This window comes from Bicyclus anynana, chromosome 22 (assembly GCF_947172395.1).
Source record: "Bicyclus anynana chromosome 22, ilBicAnyn1.1, whole genome shotgun sequence".
Lineage (NCBI taxonomy): Eukaryota > Metazoa > Arthropoda > Insecta > Lepidoptera > Nymphalidae > Bicyclus > Bicyclus anynana.
Window position 1 is genome coordinate 12,906,853 of NC_069104.1, and position 15,609 is coordinate 12,922,461.

The window sequence follows — 15,609 nt, forward strand, 5'->3', positions numbered from 1 at the left end:
TTCATGTTCCATTTAAGTAATATTAATTATTATTATAGTTGCCGCGACGTTTTGCTTAATCAACTCAGCCATGCACATAACCGTAACAGGCACTGGACTGGCGGCAAATGTAATGCTTTTAACATCTAATCTGAGAAAAAAAACAAAAGTCGACATAAAAATATAACAAAAAATCTGAAAACTGTATCTAAATCACAAAATACAGGTTAATTCAGTTAACAGTATCATGTCGGGCTACATATTTTTTAATTATTCTTTACAAGTTAGCCCTTGACTACAATCTCACCTGATGGTAAGTGATGTTTAATCTAAGATGGAAGCGGGCTAACTTGTTAAGAGGAGGATGAAAATCCACACTCCTTTCGGTTTCTACACGATTATAGTACCCGAACGCTAAATCGCTTGGCGGTACGTCTTTGTCGGTAGGGTGGTAACTAGCCACGGCGGAAGCCTCCCACCAGCCAGACCTGGACCAATTAAGAAAACCTCAATCGGCCCAGCCGGGGATCGAACCCAGGACCTCCGTCATTAAATCCACCGCGCATACCACTGCGCCACGGAGGCCGTCATACACATATACATGAGCTTAGACAGATTTTGAATTTCTTGTATGATAACTTCGATTTATGAAAATGACCTATACGGAACCCTGGATAGGAGAGTCCGAATAACACTTGTCCGGTTTTTTATTTACCAGTCACTGTAAACAGTGAATCAACAACGACGTAACTACAAAAGTTAGATTAAGTAGTTTACAAGTGCGCTTAGCAAAAAGTGTTGGTACGGAACCAGCGTTTGAGCACTCGCGTGGCTCCGCGGGATTTGCATAAAAATAAAACCTCACTTGCGGAAACTTTTAAAAGCATCCGATGTTACGAGTACAGCTTCTTATTTGAAACCTTACTTTAATACAATAGACTAACGTTGTTTGGAACAAGTGTCTAATTGATATTTGCCAACTTAGGGACTTGTGTAAATTCAACTATAATTAATACTAGCGGACGCCTGCGACTTTGTCCGCGTGAAACCCTACTACTATCCTACCCTACTCCCACTCTACAGCTACCCTACCATACAGGGGATGAGTAGGGACTCAACCCTACCCATACCCTGCCCTACCAAGCGACGGAAGCTTAGAAAATGGAGTTTTCCCAACATTTCCCTTCACTACTCTGCTCCTATTGATCGTAGCGTGATGATAAGTATACTATAACCTGCCAAGGAGTATGAAGAATAATGGCGTGTGTTATATGGATAGTCGGAATTATCTGAATTACTTTGTATGAAAACATTAAAAGTTTTTTTTAGTTGAAAGGCTTCCGAGCACTCTGTATATTATTTTCTTATAAAACTTCGCGCTATTTTTGCCTTAGGACAAAAAGTGCTTGTTGCCAGTGATCCGAGTTTTGGTCGCTATCTATGGGCCTTATGTGGCTCAGAGTCACCCAGCGGATGATGGGACGAGCGTTGTTCGGAGTTTTTCTGCGTGATCGAATCATTAATTAAGAGATCCGCAGAAGAACCAAAGTCACAGTCATAGTTTAACGAATCGCGAAGCTGAATTGTCAATAGGCGGCACGTAGAACAATGAGCCGATAGACATTGGTGCAAAGTGAAATTAAATTTTTAGTGAAATAAATTCGCAGTCCAGCAAAAACGATTTTTTTAACTCCCCAAAATTAATTAATGTCTAAGATCTCTTGCCTTTTTAATAATAAACAGTTAAAAAGAACCAAGATGACAAAATAAGTCCCTCTGAACCACTTAGTGGTGAAACTTTAGACAGAGAGTTGCTAAAAATTGTTGCTCTCTTCAAAAGTTCGTAGACAAAGTTGCCGAAAGTTTCAGATGTCTGCAGAGTATTTACATTACAATGCAAACCGCAATTGAGAGTCTTTTGACGTGAATTTAAGTTTATTGTTGCTTTAGCATAAATCATAGTATATTTTTATATAGTGATAATACTCGTTATAGACGGAACAAACCTAGCATGACAAAGACATCATCAGCAAAACCCTTCAGATCGTAACACAGCTATGCTTGCTTGCAGCTTACTTGCAGCTTGCTCGACACTTGCTCGCTGCTTGCTCGCAGCTTGCTTGGTGGCAAAAGTTATCATGGTCCTAGCACTAGTACTTCCCTAGACGATCTCAGGCATGAAGAGAAAAATTCGCGCCTGTTGCTTTAGCAATTAAAATTATTTCTATTACGATATTGAAAATATGTTTTTACAGGCGCGACACTTAAAGTATTTATAATTATTATATTTTTTTCGTGCTATTAATTAAGTATCAATGTACCCATTTATTAAATTATTGATGAGAACAGGAAATATCGTTAAATTAAATTTGTTCTAAACACAACTAGCAACGTAGTAAAATTAATTGCTTTTAAGCAAATATGAAACACAGATGAACATATTTTATTTTTCAAATGAAGAGAACAAATTCAAATAACAATAAATTCCATCTAAACACCTTAATCAAATGTTACATAATTCTGAGCACCTGTACTATAATAGGTTTCCTTCCTTCAAGAGAACTTTGTTCTGTTTCTAAAGTCGGTTAAAAACAAATGGTTCGTGCGATTAAATCGGTATCGGTGCAAACTACAAACCCGCAGAATCGAATTAAATGCTGTGTTGTGTTGGAACCGGCGGTAGAGAGATCTATTAGCCCCTACTATGGGATTTATTTCACAATCTCACCTGGATCTCGCTAGCAATATCTAATAGTAATAGGTACCTTACCTTACCTTTCAGTTTTTCACAAATCCCGCGGGAACCATGGATTTTTCTGAGATGATATTCCTATGTGTTAATCCAGAGTAAAATCTATTTCCATTCCAAATTTCAGCTAAATCGCTTCAGTAGTAGCGGCGTTATAGAGTAACAAACATACAAACATCCACGCAAACTTTCGCGTTTATAATATTAGTAGTAGGATATTTCCGTACATGTATATTTCGTGTTTAAATTTCGTGAAATAAAAGCTTTTAATATGATGATCGAGAACATATGGTAATAGCATTTGATGCTGGAATGCGTGCCAGAGTAAAGGACGTTTCAAAGTACATGTTTTGTAGCTTTGAGGAAAGAGTCAAATCTACGTAGATATATTTAATATAAATATCTTTATAAAAATGTATCTTTATTTTCTTTGGTAACTAAAAAATTACCTTTTGCATACAAACTTTCATCCCTTTCTATATTAATTTTGTGTTTAAAAGTAGCCTATGTTCTTGCGTCAGCGTACAATTTCACTAAATATTAGAATTCATCTAAAACGGTTCTGCTATTTAGTCGTGAAAGGTAACACACAAACAGACTGACAGATTTATTTTCGCATTTATAATATTAGTTTAATACGCCATATTAAAGATAATTTGTGTCACTTATGACCCATATATTTTGATTTAAAAGTATTATTGTTATGAGATTTGATAAAATAGAGTATGACGATGCCTAAAGCCGGATTTATATTTGCCTGATGTGTCGGGCCGTGACGCATCAGAACAGAATCGGTATCCTACATTTTGTATGTACACATCAGAAGCCATCACGACATGTCAGAACACATAACTGTAATCGTTGCCATACAAAATGTATGATACCGATTCTGTTCTGATACGTCACGACACGACATGTTAGACAAATGTGAATCCAGCTTTATTCTCGCGTATCTATACTAATATAAAGCTGAAGAGTTTGTTTGTTTATTTGTTTGATTGAACGCGCTAATCTCAGGAACTATTGGTCCGATTTGAAAAATTCTTTCAGTGTTAGATAGCCCATTTATCGAGGAAGGCTATAGGCTATACATTATTCCCGTATTCCTACGGGAACGAGAACCACGCGCGTGAAACCGCGTGGCGTCAGCTAGTCTTTTATAAATACACTCGAGTTTTAAGAAACTTTAACCGTTTTACAACCAAAACGGTCACAATTCATTCTATTATTCTACACATACCTCTAACGGTTTGTACATGGCATCATACCTATCATATCGTGGTGGTATGTATTAGCCGATAGGGTGGTAACTAATCATGGCCTATACCATTAGAACAAAATCTAATATTTTAGTTGATAAATGATTTTAAGGAGTTACTAGGGAAGTGGAAACAGTTAATTAAATAAAATTTAACATTTTTGACGACATCCGTGGCGTAGTGGTGAGCGCGGTAGATTTACAAGACGGAGGTCCTGGGTTCGATCCCCAGCTGGGCCAATTGAGGTTTTCTTAATTGGTCCAGGTCTAGCTGATGGGAGGCTTTGGCCGTGGCTAGTTACTTGGTTAGTTAGTACCACCCTACCGACAAAGACGTACCGCCAAGCGATTTAGCGTTCCGGTACGATGTCGTGTAGAAACCGAAAGGGGTGTGGATTTTCATCCTCCTCCTAACAAGTTAGGCCGCTTCCATCTTAGATTGCATCATCACTTACCATCAGGTGAGATTGTAATCAAGGGCTAACTTGTAAAGAATAAAAAAAAAAGTTAAACAAAACGTAACGTATTCATATATTTTATTGTATAACAATTAATATTCTCTAGGTTTCAATGTGAAATCTTCATCAATTAAATTTTCTTTTGGCGAGCATTGTTCTAGTAGTACACACTTCTTGGTAGAAGTATCTCTAACGGTGGGCGGCTTGCAGTAGCAATCTGAGTAGTCACAGATGTCGTAGTCGGTTGCTTCTGGGTGCAGGTTGTCACAAGTCGGTTCTGGGGTCATCGGGCCGCAACCAGTCGTGTATGAATAGGTTCCCTCTTCACAGTAGCTCATACCTGGAACATTAGTCTAGCCTATAGGACACAGGGTCATGCCTCTATGATATCTAGACACGGGCATAAGTTAGTTATTTCTGCATATCGTCTCCAAAGAGTAAAAAAATCTTTTGTAGATTTGGGTGTACTCTTCTATAACAAGATCCCCAAGACTGTGATGGACCTGCCAATGCATAGCTTTAAGCAATGTGTTAAAAAACATTTACTTAGTCGAGGTTACTACAACATTGATTAGTTCCTTAAAGAAAAAAGCGCTTGGAGGCCATTGGATCAGCTTCCACCTTCACACAGGAAATAAAACTATAAGAAATATGTAATTATAATACTGTATGACTTTTTCTAAAGAGCAATTGTTGAGTTTCTTGCCGGTATCTTCTCAGCAGAACCTGCCTTCCGAACCGGTGGTAGAATCTTTACAAATAGTCAAACTGACGTGTGAAAAGTGCTTGTAATCTGAGCCTACTTGAAATAAATGATTTTTGATTTTTGATTTGATTTGATCAATAGGAAACTAGTGGACGCCCGCGACTTCGTCCGCCCTTAGACCGGCCTCTCGGTACACTACCTCCATGCCAAGTTTCATCTTTGTACTTCAAGTGCTTTTCCATATTTTATGATGACATTTATACGTTACAAACGCCCGCGACTCCGTTCGCATGAAATTCTGTTTATCACAAATCCCACGGGAACCATGATTTTTGGCATGTTACGGAGCTTAAACCCATCACGCTGCTACAAGGCGGGTGTGCGGTCTTAGGTCGACAATCATTATCAACCCATATTCAGCTCACTGCTGAGCTCGAGATTTCTCTCAGAATGAGAGGGGTTAGGGGTAGGCCAATAGTCCACCACGCTGGCCCAATAGTCCACCACGCTGGCCCAATTGGCAGACTTTACACACGCAGAGAATTAAGAAAATTCTCTGGTATACAGGTTTCCTCACGATGTTTTTCCTTCACCGTAGACACGTGATATTTAATTTCTTAAAATGCACACAACTGAACAGTTGGAGATGCATGACAGATTCGAACCTGCGCCCTCCGAATAGAAGGCAGAGGTCATATCCACTGGGCTATCACGTAACTATACTAGTAAGTAACTACCTACTGTGTCATAAATTACTGTAGATTTCATGGTAGTTATGTCAATTCGTTCTAAAAGAATCGATTCGAATCGGGCACCCGAGTCCTCGGTCAATTCGACTTTACAATGGTTGTTTTTCAATGAATTGATTCAAAAGACGTAATTCTTTTGTTCTATATTAAATACTGCTACATTATTTTCAATAATTTGCCTTGTTAATTTTCAGGGATGTCCATACTGGAGGAATATTCCTAACCGTGGACATCAAACACAAAATATATAATTATAATAGCGAACGCCTGCTGGTTCAACCGCGTATTTCCCGAGGAATGCGGATATAAAATTTTACTAATGTTATTCGCTGATAATGTAGTTTTCATTGGTGAAAGAATTTAATCGTTTCAATAGACGTGAAAGCATAACAAACAAACGAACTTACTTTTGCATTTATAAGTAAAGAAATATTGATGCAATATTCATATCTTTACTAATAGTATAAAACTGAAGAGTTTGTTTGTTTGATTGAACACGCTAATCTCAGGAACTACTGGTCCGATTTGCAAAATTCTTTCAGTGTTAGATAGCCCATTTATCGAGGAAGACTATTGGCATATACATATACATTTTATCCTTGTATTCCTACGGGAACGGGAACCATGCGGGTGAAACCGCGCGGCGTCTGCTAGTTTCCTTATAAAATGGTTGTTGGTAAATACTCACACAATCCTCTGTCATCGTAGATGCACTCTCGATAGTCCGGCAGGGCGCTAGCCAGAGCGACGAAACACAACGTAGCTATCACATACATCGCTACTGAGTTACACTTTCGCTATGCATAGAATTGATTATGTAATTCATTTATATACTATACTTGTACTCGTACGTTACGAGATTGACCTGTAGATAAACTTTATAGATAATGTCGAAAAATCTGTATAAATAAAAATGGATCTTCGAAATGTATATACGTCTATGACTTTCGAACGACTGCATCAATTTGGGTGATTCTTGGTTTTATGTATTTGTTATTGTTAGACTTGTCCTTTGTTTGTTTGTGTAAAAATAACTTTAAAAAAAAGTCTAAAAACAACATTTGCCTACTACCTACTCCTATACAAACGATTCGTAATAATGCTTAAGAAAATCCCTACTTTACTGTACCCTACCCAGGTATGGTAGGTAGGGGTTTTTAAAGTAGGGGTAAGGAAGAGTTACGGTAAGAGTAGGGTAGAGGTACACATTTCTGTGAATCAATTAGAAAATCTAATAAGGAATATTTTATTTCATAACAATTCATATACCTAAATCAAAATATCACGTTTCAAAATCTATATTATTTCTAATTATCAATTCTTAATCAACTAAATTCTCTATTGGAGGACATTCGTCTAGTAGAACGCACTTCTTAGTAGAAGTATCTCTAACGGTTGGTGGTAGGCAGTAGCAAGCAAAGTAGTCGCATACGTCGTAGTTAGTTTCTACTGGGGTCGGGTTGTCATAGGTGGGTTCTGGGTTCAGCGGGCCGCAACCACTTTCATATTTATAGGTTCCCTCTTCGCAACGTTTTGTAACACCTGGAACATGCGTATGTTTTTTTGATTTATCATCATCATCATCATCATATCAGCCGATGGACGTCCACTGCAGGACATAGGCCTTTTGTAGGGACTTCCAAACATCACGATACTGAGCCGCCTGCATCCAGCGAATCCCTGCGACTCGCTTGATGTCGTCAGTCCACCTGGTGGGGGGTCGGCCAACACTGCGCTTACTAGTGCGGGGTCGCCATTCCAGCACTTTGGGACCCCAACGTCCATCGGCTCTTCGAACTATGTGCCCCGCCCATTGCCACTTCAGCTTCGCAACTCGTTGAGCTATGTCGGTGACTTTGGTTCTTCTGCGGATCTCCTCATTTCTGATTCGATCACGCAGAGATACTCCTAACATAGCTCGTTCCATCGCCCGCTGTGTGACTCTAAGCCTTCTTATGAGGCCCATAGTTAGCGACCAAGTCTCGGAACCATAGGTCATCACTGGCAACACGCACTGTTCGATGACTTTTGTCTTCAGGCACTGAGGAATTTCGGACGAAAAGATGTCGCGAAGCTTCCCGAATGCAGCCCAGCCGAGTTGGATTCGATGGTTCACCTCTTTCTCGAAATTGGACCTACCTAACTGGATCATATGTCCTAGGTATATGTATTCGTCTACAATTTCGAGTGCAGCGTTCTCAACTATAACTGGGTGGAGCGATACATGAGCATTACACATTATTTTTGTTTTGCCCATGTTCATTTTCAGGCCCACCTGTTGAGAAACGCTGCTGAGGTCATTGAGCATGGTACTAAGGTCATCCAGAGTCTGTGCCATGATGACTACATCGTCCGCGAACCGCAGTTGAGTGATGTACTCGCCATTGATGTTGATGCCAAGTCCGCTCCAGTCCAGAAGCTTAAAGACGTCTTCCAGTGCGGCGGTAAATAGCTTCGGAGAGATCACATCTCCCTGACGCACTCCTCGCTGCAACTGGATTGGCCTCGTAGTCTGATCCTGAATACGGACTGACATAGTAGCGTTTTCGTACAAGCACTTCAACGCTTGGATATACCTGTAATCAATTCGGCATCTCTGCAATGACCTTAGCACAGCCCAGGTTTCCACCGAATCGAAGGCTTTCTCATAGTCCACAAACGCTAAGCAAAGTGGCTGGTTATACTCGTGAGTCTTCTGTATAACCTGCCGCAGCGTATGGATGTGGTCTATGGTACTAAAGCCTTTTCGGAAACCGGCTTGTTCGGGAGGCTGGAAGTCGTCAAACCTATTAGCGAGACGATTCGTAATGACTCTCGAGAACAATTTGTAAACATGGCTTAGCAGCGAGATGGGTCTGTAATTCTTCAGCAAGATGTTGTCACCTTTTTTGAAGAACAGAACCACCACGCTCCTATGCCACGCCTCAGGCGTCGTGCCCTCGTGAATGACGGAATTGAACAATCGCTGAAGGACTTTAAGTATCGGTTTTCCACCCGCTTTCAGGAGTTCTGCTGTGATTCCGTCCTCACCTGGCGCCTTATTGTTCTTCAGGTGTTTGAGAGCCACACTAATCTCGTATAGGCTGACGTCCGGGATATCTTCGGTATAGTGTCGGGTCAACTTGGCTCTGGGGTCTTTAGCCAAATTGGCAACAGGCTGCTGAGTAGTCGTGTATAGCTGTCCATAGAACTTCTCGACCTCACTTAATAACTCGGGCTTGGAAAAAATTAGATTACCGTGTTCGGTCTTCAAACGCGTCAGCTGCCTCTGTCCAATAGACAGATCTCTGGCGAAAACTTTCGAGCCTCGATTATTTTCAATCGCATTTTTAATACGCTCGGTATTGAAATTTCGCAAGTCGCTGGTTTGCGACTTAGAGATCTGTCTACTGATTTGTCGGTATTTTGACGCATCTGCTGAAGACTGTAATCTCATTTCTTGCCTCTCTTCCATGAGTTTAAGTGTTTGGTCCGAGAACTTTTTGGTTCTTTTCGCACGGTGGGTCTTATAGAACTTAGACCCAACGGAATGGACAGTTTCCACGAACCTGTTGTTCAGATCGTCCACAGTTTCGCAATTTGCTAGGCAATCAAAGCGGTTCTGCAGTTCTAGTTGAAAGGACTCGGGGTTTTGAATATGGGCACGAGTAGGTCGGAGCGTAGACTTCACCAGTCGATACCGTTCCAGCTGAATGTTGATATTCAACGTGCCTCTAACCATTCGGTGATCGCTACCGGTTTTCACCCTATGGATCACAGAAACATCGTTGAATATTTGCCGTCTGGTAGACAAGATGAAGTCGATCTCGTTTTTCGTGGAACCATCGGGGCTCATCCAGGTCCATTTCCTGTGTGGTGGCTTCTTGAAGAAGGAGTTCATCATAAAGAGGCCCTCCTTCTCCATGAAGTCAGCCAACATTTGGCCCCTATCGTTCCGTTGCCCATATCCAAATCGTCCCACTTTCAACTCTGAACCGCTACGTTCGCCCAGCTTTGCGTTAAAATCCCCCATCACAACATTGTAATAAGAGTTTGAGGCATGTATGGCTTTAAAAATATCCTCATACAATACCTCTACCTCCTCGTCGGGATGTGTCGAGGTCGGTGCGTAAACCTGTATAACCTTCAACGAATACCGTTTGGTAATTCGGAGGACCAGGAACGCTACCCTGCTCGACACACTCTCGACTTTTACAACATTGTTCACGAGGGACTTGTGAACGATAAATCCGACACCACCCTGGGACTGTTGGTCGCCCTCCCGGTAGTAGAGCATGTTGCCGGATTCAAGGATTATCGAGCCCTCCCCCTCTCTTCGGACTTCAGACAATCCTATGATATCCCAGTGCAACTTGCTCATAACTTCTTCCAGCTCGATGACCTTTTCGTCGGACCTCAAAGTGCGTGCGTTGTATGTTGCCAGGTCTAGTCGTCGGGGTTGGCAGCGGAATCTCTGCCGGAGATTCTTAACACCCCTTGCCTACTCAAATCTTAGTTTCAAAATATTTCAAATCAATTTAATTAAAATTTTACCTGAATTACGCTACGAGTAAGTATATTATGTGAACATAAATTGTATTACGTACGTAACGTACGGGGTCAATTTACCTCGTACCACACCACAGTTTTAGTGTGAGTTCAAAAAACCTCGTATCACACGGGACGAGGTCAATTAACCTCGTACTATAACACAAAAAATTTAGTACGAGGTCAAAAAACCTCGTATTGTACTGAAACAGTATTGAAAAATCAGTGCCGCAGCGAACATGTTAACAACCCATATTCGGCTCACTACTGAGCTCGAGTCTCCTCTCAAAATGACAGGGGTTAGGCCCATAGTCCACCACTCTGGCCCAATTGGCAGACTTCGCACACACAGAGAAAGAAGAAATTTCTCAGATATGCAGAAAAGTTACGGCACTTACACAATCAGAAAAAAAAATTAAACATTCTTACGCTGTTGCGAAGCTACACTGTCCCCGAGTGCTATAGGCTATATTTTATCCCCGTATTCCTACTGGAACGGGAACCACGCGGGTGAAACCGCGTGGCGCCTGCTAGCAATATATAAAACGTATGTTCTCGTGTGAATACTTACACGGTCCTCTATTATAGTGCATGCTCCGTCCACAGTCCGGCAGGGCGCTAGCCAGAGCGACAAAACACAACGTAGCTATCACATACATCGCTACTTAGCTACAACTTCACTATCCATAGAATTGCTTATGTAATTCATTTATATACTATAGTTGTACATACTCGTACGTTACGAAATTGATCTCATGACCGGTAGATAAACTGTGGGGTTTTCACGAATTTTAAGGTATTGGCGAAAAATAAGCTCGTATTTTTTGAATCACTTGGAAAAACTAATTAGGAGTATTTTATCTCATTATTATCATACGATCAATACAGAGCCAGACGTGTGAGCCCAGTGAATATAACCTAATCTTCCTTCAATTCGGAGAGCGTAGATTCGAATCCGGTCCGGGGCATGCACCTCCAACTTTTCAGTTATGTGCTAAAAATTAAATATCACATGTCTCAATTGGTGAAGCGAAAACATCTTCGTCAAGAAATTCCCAACTACGGTTTTACGACAAGAACAACGTCGCTAATCTGCATACGCAAACCGATTGGCATACGGACCGCTTCAAACGGATTCTATTTTATTCTTAATTTTATTCTATCTACTATAATATTAAAAATCCGTTCAATGCTATGCGTCCGATGCTGATCAGTGGACGCTTAGCAATAAGCTACTCGGCCGTGGCTAGTTACCACCCTACCGGCAAAGACGTACCGCCAAGCGATTTAGCGTTCCGGTAGAAACCGAAAAGGGGTGTGGATTTTCATCCTCCTCCTAACAAGTTAGCCCGCTTCCATCTTAGACTGCATCATCACTTACCATCAGGTGAGATTGTAGTCAAGGGCTAACTTGTAAAGAATAAAGAAAAAAGCGACATTTCCTATTATACTTTGTACTCAGAATTAGCGATAACTTGCAGGGATGGCCTGGAGTGTCAACCATTTTACTTGCGGGATAGGTATATAGAAAATGGTCCATGGCAGGACATTGTCTACATTGTTTTAGGATGGGTATTCATTAACAATTATTGCTTTCTTTCTTTCAAATATCTCATTTTAACGAGTGTATAATATAAAATAGAGCATGAAACTATTCAAAAATTGTCTTTACAACTGTTCTATATGGTTATTATAATTTCTTTAGATTTATAAAATAAACTTAAGAACTTCTAAATGCAACCGTTGCATATTCTAATAATTATATTATGTTTTAAGATTAAAAGGACACAAATAAAGTAAACAAAAATTAATAATATTTTATTTGTTTTATTTGAATTAAATTAATACGCTCTGCCTGACAATAATTACCTCAGTGTAGGCACAGTAGGTATCTACGATTAAAAACATGCGTCTCTACATTTTTCATCGTATTTTTGTTTACGTGATCATCTAACATGGTTATTGGTTATTTTAACGAAATTACAGCTCGTGCGGAATAATTTGACACCTGGCTTGACGTTTCTTTATGGTAATGGAAATAATTGGAATGCAAATAAGTTTTAATTTAATTTAGTGTCCGACGGAATTTTCGATTTCGGCCAAGATTCGGCGAAAAAACGGATACAGTTTATAGTATATTTTAAAACACTGCGTCGATCGCTGCCAAACGCATAAAAATCGATTAATTTGTTTCAGAGCGATAACATTTTAAAAAATACCACATGATTATGACTGAAGCCAAAATTCGATTTCGGGATTGGCCGTGCTATAGTGATTGGTGATAACTGTAGTAAAGTAATCCTACTAACTAACTAAACTAAATAGTGAATAATGTCAACTCACTACTCTTAGCTTTGCTATATAAGGCCCCACATTGAACATGGCGGCCTATCTCTCTGCCCTAGCCACGGTATCTGAATACATGTTGTTATTTTAAAATATACCAGTATAATAAGTATAATAAAGTAATTAAAATAAACTCACAAGACCTCAGAATAAAGTTATTTTATTTTAAAAACATTACAATAACTGTGATACTGGTACTTGGCGTTTTCTCGCGCGTAAGCAAGGAGGAGGGTCGCGTCATACCAGGTGTCAAGTTAACTTGCACGAGTTAAACGCTCGCAAATTAGCGTATAACTCGTGCAAGTTAACTCTACAAACGCTAACGTTTCTAACAACTAAAACAAATATGGGAATGACAAATCCAATAGATAAGTTGAACACCTGACCTGTCGATAACGGATGTCATCACCATATAATTATTAGTTTTCGAGGCGTTAGCGTTAGTAGAAAGAGAATTGATATGTCACTTGGTTAGAAGCTATAGATCCGAATCCATTAACCTCGTGATTTAAAACCCATCAATCAACCCACATTCAGCTCACTGCTGAGCTTGAGTCTCCTCTCAGAATAAAAGGGGTTAGGCCAATAGCCACGCTGGCCTAATGCGTATTGGCAGACTTCACACACGCAGAGAATCAAGAAATTTCTCTGGTATGCAGGTTTCCTCACGACGTTTTCCTTCACCGTTTGAGACACGTGATATTTTACTTCTTAAAATGCACATAAAAAGTTGGAAGTGCATACCCAACCCAAGGTTATGATCTCTGCCTCCGATGCGTTTACTTACAAGATCGATTTTATTTAAAAAAGCCGCGATTCTGGAGGGCGTAGTTTCAAATCCGGTCCGGGGCATGCACCTCCAACTTTTCAGTTGTGTGCATTTTAAGAAATTAAATATCACATGTCTCAAACGGCGAAGGAAAACATCATGAGGAAACCTGCACATCAGAGAATTTTCTCAATTCTCTGCGTGTGTGAAGTCTGCCAATCCGCATTGGGCCAGCGTGGTGGACTATCGGCCTAACCCCTCTCATTCTGAGAGGAGACTTGAGTTCAGCAGTGAGCCGAATATGGGTTGATAATGATGATGATGATTTAAATTTTACTACTTGGTACCTGTACACTTAGAAACATAATTGATAGACTGGGCATTTATTGATCTTATATGATATTTAATGATATAGCTTGGGGTTTTAAGTGAAATCTTCGTCTTATAAATTTTATTTTGGTGTGCATTTGTCTAGTAGTACGCATTTCATAGTGAAAGTATCTCTAACGGTGGGCGGTTTACAGTAGCAAGCTGAGTAGTCGCAGATGTCGTGGTTGTTTGCTACTGGGTGCGGGTTGTCGCAAGTCGGTTCCGGGATCAACGGGCCGCAACCCGGTGAGTATGAATAGGTTCCCTCGTCGCAATAGCTCATACCTGGAACATGTATTATGTTTATTGATTTATCATCATTATTTTAGCGGACTCAGAAGTGATTACACAAATAAGAAAACAAATGTCGAACAAAGGTTCACAACATTTGTCAGGACAACTTAACAAATGAAACTGTAAACAAAATAAGATCCTAGAATGGCAGAGAATGACCTTAAGTGAAGTCACGCACTTGTGAACGTTGTGTGTAGGGTTAAAGGCGCCTTTGACAGATATCTAACACTCCCCTTTTCCACTCAAGTCACTCTCCCCGCCTATGCAAAGTAATTTTCTCAATTCTCTGCGTGTGTGAAGTCTGCCAATCCGCATTGGGCCAGCGTGGTGGACTATTGGGTCGATGTTGATGAATCCTATCACACTGTTCCAATGCGGGTAGGTCTCCGGTGGATAATGTTTGACTTTGTAACAATCCGGATGTTAAAGCTTGGCAACTTCGTAATACACCCGATGGTCCGCGCAGGCAGACTGATGCATCTCACTTCCCCACACGCACTATTGCACACCCGCGCAGTCTTTCCCCCCGTCGCCCGCATATCATTGGAGTGACGACGAACTTGCCAGACTATAATAATGATACAGAGTACACAGCACGGCAGTATAACTTAGCTGTGAACTCAACTTTGTGCTGTTTTTTGGAAGAACAAATAGGTCAATATTTTTAACCCGGAACCCAAGATCCGAAGCTACTTATGCTTACCCTACCAACGAGGTAGTACCTACCTACTACGTCGTAAATCGATTTCATGGTAGATATCATAATTCGTTCTAGAAGAATCGTATCGAATCGGGCGCTCGGTTTCTCGACTAGATCTAGTGTATAAAGATTGTTTTTCGATTAACTGAATCGAAAGACGCAATATCTTATAAGTTGTAGTTGAATTAGATCTATTAAATATTATATAATATAGATATAATTTTATATTTCATTTTATTTTATTTTATAAGTTTAGGTTAGGTTTGTTACGAGTTATTAAGTTAAATAGTATTGTATTTAGTTAGTGTAAATATTTGTAAAAGCAAAATTTATTGTATTGAATAAAGAGAATAAATATTAAAAATGCTAATATGATTTTGTTTTGTTTGTTTCAATAAAAATAATTAATAGACTACAAATTATAACTGACACATATTTATTTTAATAAAATATTCACTTCATTATAATCACGGTGAAGAAAAATGTAGCTGTTGATTTTCTAATAAAACAAAACATACCGCTGGTAACCGCTGGTTTAAACCGCATAGTTAGTTACATTTCCCGTGGGAATTCGGATATCAAATTTAACCTATATTACTCTCTGATAATGTAGCTTTCCATCGATGAAAGTAAATTTAAAATCAGTTCAGTGGCTTAGATGTGAAAGCCCAACAAACTCACTTTCGCAATAATAGTAGAATAGAA